Source organism: Phyllobates terribilis, unplaced genomic scaffold, assembly GCF_046119375.1.
Source record: "Phyllobates terribilis strain yellow unplaced genomic scaffold, ASM4611937v1 Scaffold_2__4_contigs__length_985480577, whole genome shotgun sequence".
Lineage (NCBI taxonomy): Eukaryota > Metazoa > Chordata > Amphibia > Anura > Dendrobatidae > Phyllobates > Phyllobates terribilis.
In genome coordinates, this window is record NW_027362762.1 from 27,847,015 (window position 1) to 27,857,830 (window position 10,816).

Consider the following 10,816-nt stretch of genomic DNA (forward strand, 5'->3'; position numbering starts at 1 on the left):
AGGACGCACAGGCTGAGACAAAGTTTATTACGTCCTTGTGCAGGGTAGGCCACCAGTAATGCCGGGTAATAAGCAGGAAGGTCTTTTTCTGGCCAGCATGGCCAGCTAGCTTAGACGAATGTCCCCAGTGTAGAACCTTCTCACGATCAGGTACTGCTACGAACGTCTTACCGGGTGGAAGACGATTTAGATCCACGGGAGCCACCTGCATTACCTTGGCGGGGTCGATGATGTGCTTTGGCTCCTCCTCTAGATCGGAGAACAAAAAGGATCGGGACAAGGCATCAGCTTTGATATTTTTGTCTGCCGGGCGAAAATGAAGAATGAAATCAAAGCGGGCGAAGAACAAGGACCACCGGGCTTGGCGCGGGTTAAGTCTTTGGGCAGTCTGGAGATAAGCCAAGTTTTTGTGATCCGTGTAGATTATTACCGGGTGAAGAGCCCCCTCGAGCAGGTAACGCCACTCCTCCAGTGCCAACTTAATAGCTAACAATTCTCGGTCTCCTATAGAATAATTGCGCTCAGATGAGGAGAAGAGTTTGAAGAAGAAGCCGCAGGTTACCATTCTTCCGGAACACGACTTTTGGGTGAGCACCGCTCCGGCTCCGGAGGAGGAAGCGTCTACTTCTAAGAAGAATTGTTTGTTGCTGTCCGGACGGTGCAGCACAGGAGCGGAAGAGAAAGCTTGTTTTAAAGACAGGAAGGCCTCCTCTGCCTCGGGCGGCCATTCTTTGGGATTAGCGCCCTTACGGGTGAGCGCAGAGATAGGAGCAGTCCGGGAAGAGAAGTGCGGAATGAAGAGGCGGTAGTAGTTGGTGAAGCCCAGGAACCGCTGGATAGCCTTCAACCCCTCCGGTCGGGGCCACTTCTGGATGGCAGAAAGTTTCTCGGGATCCATTCGTAGACATGTCTGAGAGATGATGTAGCCCAGAAATGGAAGCGAAGTCTGTTCAAAGAGGCACTTCTCAAATTTTGCGTAGAGGCGGTTCTGCCTGAGCAGGACCTGACGAACGTCCCTCCGGTGTGTCTGGAGATCCGGAGAGAAGACCAAGATGTAGTCCAGGTATACCACCACGCAGGAGTAGAGAAGGTCACGGAAGATATCATTGACCAACTCTTGAAAGACGGCGGGAGCATTACAGAGACCGAAGGGCATTACGAGGTATTCATAGTGGCCGTCCCGGGTGTTGAATGCCGTCTTCCATTCATCCCCCTGACGGATGCGAACCAGGTTATAGGCCCCACGGAGATCCAGCTTGGTGAAGATTCTAGCACCCCTCAGACGATCAAATAATTCAGGAATGAGCGGAAGGGGGTATTTATTCTTCACCGTGACCTGGTTAAGGCCTCTATAGTCTATGCAGGGACGGAGTGAGCCGTCCTTCTTTTTAACGAAGAAGAAGCCTGCTCCCGCCAGGGAGGTAGATTTCCGGATAAATCCCCGGGCCAGGTTCTCCTCGATATATTCAGACATGGACCGGGTCTCAGCAGCGGACAAAGGGTAGATGCGCCCTCGGGGCGGAGTAGCGTCAGGTACCAAGTCGATAGGGCAATCGTATGGTCTATGAGGAGGTAATGTCTCTGCTTCTTTTTATTAAAGACATCAACATAAGACCAATAGGGTACTGGCAGGCCGGGTAGATTGGCTGGGGGAGGAGAAGGACGGGCAGGACGAACGGGAACTAAGCAAGTCTTATGGCAGTCCTGTCCCCAGCGAAGGACTTCTCTAGTCTGCCAATCAAGCACGGGTGCATGTCTCTGGAGCCAAGGTAGGCCAAGCAAAAGGGCATGAGAGAGTCCAGGTAGAACATGGAAGAAGATGCTCTCAGAGTGCAGCATTCCCACCTGCAGAGTTATGGGTTCGGTGATAAGTTGGATGGGATGCGGTAAGAGACCCCCATCCACGGAGGCGACAGATAAGGGTTCAGCCAGAGGTTTGGTGGGAATGCGGTATTTCTCTACCAGGGACTGAGAAATGAGATTTCCGGCAGCTCCAGAATCAAGTTGAGCTAGTTCGAAGTAACGGTTCTCCCCGCAGATGATAGAGACCGACAGCATCAGAGATGGAGAGGGTTTATTCTTGTCTAAGACGACCTCTCTGAGCGATCCTAGACACAGGCGTTTCCCGACCTCTGCGGGCAGGAATGGATCCGGTGCTCCTTGCTGCCACAGTAGAAGCAGCTCCCCTCGGCACGGCGTGATTCTTGACGGGTTTTGAGCATCTTGGTCTGATCGACCTGCATAGTCTCGGGTGAGTGCACCTGGGGAGTAACAGAGGAAGTGACGGGATTCTGGAAGGTAGGAGCAAGGCGAGGAAACCTCCTCTCACGGGTGACCTCTTTGGTACGCTCCTGGAACCGGACGTCAATCCGGGTGGCCAGTGTTATTAAGTCGTCGAGAGTGGTAGGAATGTCCCGACCGGCAAGTTCATCTTTAATTCGACCGGATAGACCATCCCAGAAGACGGACACCAGGGCGTCGTTATCCCAAGCAAGCTCAGAAGCAAGGGTACGGAACCGTATGGCATATTGGCCCACGGTGAGACTCCCTTGACGGAGGCGTAGCAGAGATGAGGTGGATGAGGTCTTTCGTCCTGGTTCGTCGAAGATTTTCCGGAAGGTCGTGAGAAAGACTGGCAGGTTGGACACCAGGGGGTCTCCTCTCTCCCATAGAGGATTTAGCCAAGCCAGCGCCTCCCCAGTGAGATGGGACATGATGAAGGCCACTTTGGCTCGGTCGGTGGAAAACTGGTGTGCCAAAAGTTCGAAGTGCAGGGTGCACTGGTTAATGAAGCCCCATGCCTGACCGGGATCTTCACTAAAACTAGGCGGAGCGGAAAGACGGGGACCGGGAAGGGATGCCATGGTATTAATGGGCAGCGACGCTGCCGGGGTAGGAGTCATGCGACTGGAAGCAGGTCCCGAAGAGGTAGTCAGTGTGTTCAGGCGGGAGTTAACTACGCAGGTGACTCAGGATGGACTCCGGTTGGGACCTCTGACGGGATAGTTCATGGCATAGGTCCGAGAGCGAGGGAGCTTGGGTGCCACCGGGTTCCATGGCCCGAGCAAACTGTAATGGGTCTGGGAGGTGGAACCTCTGAGCTACTATACAAAGGGGCAGTCCTTGTAAGGAAGCGGGTGGCTCCCAGGGAAGGCGGGCAGGTAGTCACGGCATGTGACAGGAACAGTCTCTGGGTAGAAGGGTAGGTGGTCACGGCAAGTGACGGGGAAAGTCTCTTGACAGGCAGGTGGTCACGGCAAGTGACGGCAAAGCCTCCAGGTAGGCTAGCAGGCGGGTAGCAGGTGAGCGCTCCCAGGTGAGCGGGTAAGAGTCTCTCGGCAGGCTGGCAGGTGGTCACGGCAAGTGACGGCAGAGCCTCTAGGTAGGCTAGCAGGCGGATAGCAGGTGAGCGCTCCCAGGTGAGCGGGTAAGAGTCTCTCGGCTGCTGGCAGGTGGTCACGGCAAGTGACAGCAGAGCCTCCAGGTAGGCTAGCAGGCGGATAGCAGGTGAGCGCTCCCAGGTGAGCGGGTAAGAGTCTCTCGGCTGGCTGGCAGGTGGTCACGGCAAGTGACGGCAGAGCCTCCAGGTAGGCTAGCAGGCGGATAGCAGGTGAGCACTCCCAGGTGAGCGGGTAAGAGTCTCTCGGCTGGCTGGCAGGTGGTCACGGCAAGTGACGGCAGAGCCTCCAGGTAGGCTAGCTGGCGGGTAGCAGGTGAGCGCTCCCAGGTGAGTGGCTAAGAGTCTCTCGGCTGGCTGGCAGGTGGTCTCAGACAGGTATCAGGCAGGTCCCTCCTGATCCGCAGGCAGACTGGTCCATAGACAGACTGGCGGATGCTGGTAGACAGACTGTCGGACCTCAGGGAATGCAAGCAGGTAGACAGAGCTGGAAAACAGACTGGCAACGGGACCTGAGGGCTGAAGCAGAGGTGAAAGGCTTGCAACAACTTTGCTCAAGCACCTCCATTTTGGAGGAGGTGCCTTATATATGGGAGCTCCACCGGCAATTGGCCGGGGACTCCTTAGGACGGCGCGCGCGGCCCCTTTAAGAGAGAGGGAGCGGGCGCCCTAAGCACAGTGCCCGGGAAGCAGCGAGCGCTGCCAGCAGCGCGGGAGGAGGACGCCGAGGACGGAGCAGGGAGGTGAGGGGAACAGCGTCTCTGTCTAGCAGGAGGCAGGGATGCCGATGCTACAGTAGACCATTCTTCTTTGGCAAACTGCTCCAGGTCCCTGATATTTGAAGGGTGCCTTTTCCAAACTGCCATTTTGAGATCTCTCCACAGGTGTTCTATGGGATTCAGGTCTGGACTCATTGCTGGCCACCTTAGAAGTCTCCAGTGCTTTCTCTCAAACCATTTTATAGTGCTTTTGGAAGTGTGTTTTGGGTCATTGTCCTGCTGGAAGACCCATGACCTCTGAGGTAGACCCAGCTTTCTCACACTGGGCCCTACATTATGCTGCAAAATTTGTTGGTAGTCTTCAGACTTCAATATGCCATGCACACGGTCAAGCAGTCCAGTGCCAGAGGCAGCAAAGCAACCCCAAAAAATCAGAACCTCTGCCATGTTTGACTGTAGGGACCGTGTTCTTTTCTTTGAATGCCTCTTTTTTTTTCCGTACACTCTATGTTGATGCTTTTTGCCAAAAAGCTCTACTTTTGTCTCATCTGACCAGAGAACATTCTTCCAAAACATTTTAGGCTTTCTCAGGTAAGTTTTGGCAAACTCCAGACTGGATTTTTTATGTCTCGGGGTAAGAAGTGGGGTCTTACTGGGTATCCTACCATACAGTCCCTTTTCATTCAGACGCCGACGGATAGTACGGGTTGACACTATTGTACCATCGGACTGCAGGGCAGCTTGAACTTGTTTGGATATTAGTCGAGGTTCTTTATCCACCATCCGCACAATCTTGCGTTGAAATCTCTCGTCAATTTTTCTTTTCCGTCCACATCTAGGGAGGTTAGCCACAGTGCCATGGGCTTTAAACTTCTTGATGACACTGCGCACGGAAGACACAGGAACATTCAGGTCTTTGGAGATGGACTTGTAGCCTTGAGCTTGCTCATGCTTCCTCACAATTTGGTTTCTCAAGTCCTCAGACAGTTCTTTGGTCTTCTTTCTTTTCTCCATGCTCAATGTGATACACACAAGGACACAGGACAGAGGTTGAGTCAACTTTAATCCATGTTAACTGGCTGCAAGTGTGATTTAGTTATTGCCAACACCTGTTAGGTGCCACAGGTAAGTTACAGGTGCTGTTAATTACACGAATTAAAGAAGCATCACATGATTTTTCAAACAGTGCCAATACTTTTGTCCACCCCCTTTTTTAGGTTTGGTGTGGAATTGTATCCAATTTGGCTTTAGGACAATTCTTTTTGTGTTTTTTCATTGAAGACAAACTAAATGAAGATAATAATGCCAAATAATTTGTGATTGCAATCATTTTCAGGAAGAAACTGAGTATTATCTGACAGAATTGCAGGGGTGCCAATACTTTTGGCCACCACTGTATTTCAGCATTGATGCCAATTATTTTCTTAACTGAAACCAAATTTGGGAGGGTTTCAGCTTTCAAAAGAGTAATTTATAAAACCAATGGATGAATTTAACGTCAGGTAATAAGCTTTTATTTATATAACATCGATAAGCGACATAACTTCTGTCAGGGAGTGTATAAGGTACCTGATTGTAAATGCTTATTTGTGATACTGACTACATCTCATCAGTACTGATGTTCCTGTATTGTCCGCAGGATGATTGCTGGTAACACCCACACCCAGTATCTCCTCACCATTGTTGGGAATTGTAGGTTCATTCAATACTATTGTATATGGGGCTGACCTGATATTACAATTGATCACTTTACTAAGCTTGGTGCTGCATACATGTACTGATTGTGGTTCTGGCGCTCCATTCATGTACTGATGGTATTTCTTCTGCTGTATCAATGTATTGATGGTGGTTCTGGCAATGCATTCAGGTACTGACAATGTTTCTACTGCATTCATGTACTGATGGTGGTTTGGTACTGCATTCATGTACTGATGGTGTTTTGGGTGCCGAATTCATGTACTGATGGTGGTTTTGGTGCCATATTCTTTTACTGACTGTGTTTCAGGTGCTACATTCATGTACTAATGATGTCTTTGGCTCTGAATTCATGTACTCACAGTGCTTCTGGAGCCGCACTAATATGCTGACAGTGGTTCTGATCTTGTGCACATGAAACAATCCATAACATGCTTCATGGCTATATTAAAACAATTTCAATTTTTTTTTTAAGTTTTGAAGATTTTAATGAGGAGGATTTGGCGAGTTTCTGCTCCAAAAACTCAGTTTAATTTAGCGTGTGCCAAAACTATAATAATAGTAATAAATATTTTTTATTTCTATAGCGCCAACTTATTCCACAGCACTTTACACTAAGTAGAAACTCTCCAAGTCCTCCTCAAATATGCAAAACTTGGTTCTGGTGATGTACTCCGGAAACTACCCCTTTACATTTTTTTTTACTGCTATTGGGATTGTTTCAATATGGCAATGTGGCCATTGGACCAAAAAATGTTGTTCACCTTGTCAGACCAGTCAATGATTTATTAACATGGCCATGTAATCTTAGAAATAATGGATTGTTACATCAGTATTAGGACCACCATCAGTGCAAAAATACATCACCAGAACCATCATCAGTACAGAAATACATCACCAGAACCACCATCATGACCTAAAAGCATCACCAGAACCACCATTAGTACACGAATATATCACCAAACTTAGTAAAGTGATCAGTTATAATCTCAGGCCTGCCTCATATACAATTGCATTGCATAAACCCATAATTCCCATTATGTCATTAACAAAGGTAAGGAGATACTGGAAATTTGTTACCAGCCATCATCAGACTGCAGACCATACAGGAACTACAGTACTGATGAGATGTAGGCAGTTTCGCAAATAGACATTTTCATCCAGGTACCTTAAAGATAAATCTGATTAAAATTAAATCCTTTTTTTTCTCCATCTTGACCAGATTCCATGATGACTTTTTGACAGCACGTCCCTGCAGACTTACATCTTCTACGGTCTTCTGCATCAAATCCCAACACTAAATATAAATGTCTGCCCTTCGCCGTGCCCCTGAATAATTGCCTCTCGCTTTGCTCCTTACATATAATACGACCCCCACAATGTCCCTTTTTGGTACATAGCCTCTGCTTGCCATACTGGGCCCCCTCGTCACACTGGAGGCAAAGTGAGGCAGCACTGCTGCAGCAAGACATGTCCTCTGAAAGTCGGGAAAGTGTCTGCTCTAGTAAGGAAGGAAATAAGAGTGCATGGCAGGCCAAAGAGGTGCTGGTAGTGGGGAATTTGATTATTTAGGAAGCAGACAGGGCAATTCATCACAGTCACTGGTATCGCTGAACAATGTGTTAGCTTCTTGGCATTCGGATTTGACACATCGTGGATCGGAGTTGACAGATTGCTGGGAGGGGCTGGTGATGATCCAGCTGTCATGGTGAATATTGGTGCCAAGGACAAAGTTAGAGGTATGTGAAAAGTTAGGAAATTAGGCCTAAAGCTTAAGGCAATGACCCCAAAGGTAGTATCTTCTGAAATACTGCTTGTACCATGTGCCTCGCCAGAGAGGCATTGGGAGATTAGGGAGGTGAATACAGCGGGTGAAATAAGTATTGAACATGTCACCAATTTTCTATTTCATTATGTTTCTAAAGGTGCCATTGATACAAAATTTTCCCCAGATAGATATCGGTAACAACCCATCCAAGTACACAAGCAAAGAAATCAAACCATAGATCTTCATAAATTATGTTATGTGTAATAATAAGAAATTACAGTATTGAACACTTGAAGGGCCCACACAAAAAAAATTTCATTATGGGTAAAACCAGAGAGCTGTCTCAAGACCTTTGCAAACTTATTGTTGCACAACATCCTGATGGCATTGGTTACAGAAGAATTTCTAAACTAGTGAAGGTTCCAGTGAGTACTGTTGGGTCCATAATACGGAAGTAGAAAGAACATCATTTCACCCTAAATTGTCCAAGACCAGGTGCTCCCCGCAAAATTTCAAACAGAGGAGTGAAAATAACTAACTATCAGAAGCGTTGTCCTAGAGCCATTACCCAAGCTATTGAATAGTATGTGTCAAGAGATCTAATTCTGAACCATCCATAGTGTATTATAGGCACCAGATAAGCACTGCTGATGGGGAGTAGGTGTCCACACTGAGGGTGGATGGGTAAAGCAGGTAGGAAGCATCCTAATGGGTACTAGACCCATGAGACAGTAGCTCTTTTGTGGACACCAACTAACCTTTTGGCAAATGTTATACCTTTTACAAAAGGGGAAAATTGATATAGAATGGTTAATGTTTTTCCTCTCTGTTCTACATTTTGTTTAGTATTACCCAAGTCAGAGATGTCATACTAAACCTAATACTTTCTTATCTCATATGCAATGTTTTGAAGTTATGCAAAAACTGTGTTATGGGTACATGATAAATAAAGTCATCCTCACCTGGGTAACAGGAGATGAGTTGAGTGGAGATTCCTAAATGTAAATTACATTGTCGGTAAATGGAATAAGAAGAAGCATTCACAGAATAAACAGAGTCGTTTTGCTCACAAGTGTGCATTATTTTCTTTGAGCACTCATTATTTTAAAGGGCCTAATCTCTTAATTTGGCCTCACTGGTGATCCAGCATATCTGACTTTGGGTCAGAACAAAAACAGCTACAACAATCCCAAACACAAAGCCAAGAAAACTCTCAATTGGTTTCAGAGAAAAAAAATAAAGTAGCTAAAATGGCCGAGCCAATCACCGGACCTGAATCCAATAGAAAATGTATGGAAAGAACTAAAGCTCAGAATTCAAAGAAGGAGCCCATGGAAGCTTCCAGATATGAAGAGTCTTTATGTGGAAAAATTTGCAAAAATCACACCTGAGCAATGCCTGCGATTAGTTTCTCCATACAGGAGGCATCTTGAAGCTTCATCACCAACAAAGGCTTTTGTACGAAGTTTTAAATACATGTTAGTAAGTGTGTTCAATACTTTTTTCCTGTGACAATTCTTATTACATATAATTTATGGACATCTATGATGATTTCTTTCCTGTGTGGATTGAATGGGTGGTTACCGACATCTGGGGAAAATTTCATGTTAGCCTCACCTTTAGAAATAGTTTTACTGTGGAAATTGGTGACATGTTCAATACTTATTTCACCCGTTATATATGGAGTGTATCAGAGGATAGTATTAGATACACGGAGTGTATCACATAAAATGGGATTAGTTCCGCAAAGTGTATCCCCCAAGATATACTTGGATACAAAAAGTGTACCCCACAGAATGGGATTAGATACACCAAACGAAGTAGAATATTAAAATCTGACCACGACACTGCAATATTGCAGAACGATCTGGATAAGAGACTGAATGGGAAACACTCGGCAGATGAGGTATAACGTAGATAAATGTAGAGTAATGCACCGAGGACGGAGTAATCCTATTTCTGCATATACAATAAATGGGAGTGTACTCAGGGCTACAGAACAGGAGAAGGATGGGGGATTCTGGTTACAAGCACGCTGAGCAGCAGCACTCAATGTCAAGCAGCAGTCGCAAAAGCAAACACGATTTTAGGGTGCATAAAAACATAAGATACTGTGATCTCAATGTATTGTTACATATTGATCTCATTTACATGTATAAATATATGTGTGGTCAGTACAAAGGACGGCACAGGACTTGTTCCTTCCAAAGACCATACTAAGGACCAGGATGCTCCCATTACGGGTGGAAGAAAGGCGATTCCGGCAGCTAAATAAGAAAGGGTTCTTTACAGTCCGAGCAGTCAGACTGTGGAATGCCCTACCACAAGAGGTAGTAATGGCCGACACTATAACTGCTTTATACAAGGGCTAAATTATTTCCTCAATACAGGTAACATTGTGGGTTACAGTTAAATTAGTGACAAAATGTACAATTAGTGGAGGAAGGTTGAACTTAATGGACCTAGGTCTTATTTAAACCTATGTATCTATGTAACACTATGTAACAGAGTTTATCACAGAAGATGGAATTAAATAAAGGAAGTGTATCACACAGGACGGGATTAGATACACTGCTCTGTCCATTCACTTCTGAATGAGGCTTTATTGCGGACTTCTGATGCACTTTGCAGAAGCAGCAGTAAAGCCTCATTCAGACGTCCCAGCATTACAGACATCTGAATGAGTCGTCAGTGCTCAGAGCACAGCAGTGGGAGGATTTCTCTGCTGTGGTCTGAAAACTGTTGTGACAGCGGCAGTGAGCGCAGGTCGGCAGCCTGACATTCTGTTACACCCACGCCGCTAGCTTTAGATAGGGGCGAGACAGGTTACATGAATTCTTTGGAATCCTGGGGGAACAGTTACTCAGGGCGACCATAGACCATGTGCTCTCAGGCACACAGGGGTACTGACCCTCAAGCACAGACACGAAGGTTGTTTCACTTGCTGAACAGACACTTGACAAGAGTCCTCATAAATGGTAGAACAGTAGCATTAATAAGCTGCACAGCCAGTGCAAGTTAAGTCTTATGAGCAACAGGCTCCAGTGACAAACAGTACAGTTTCTTTTGCAGCACAGCAGTTCACAGTCTTCCCAGTAGTACAGGACAGCACAGTTCTAATGCAAAGGCACATTAATGAACACAGCATTCTTTACAGCACAGTGAGATGGAGGAGGGGGGGAAGGTTTGCTGAGGGAAATGATCCCTGTGACACCATTTCTTCCAGTCCTTATCTTT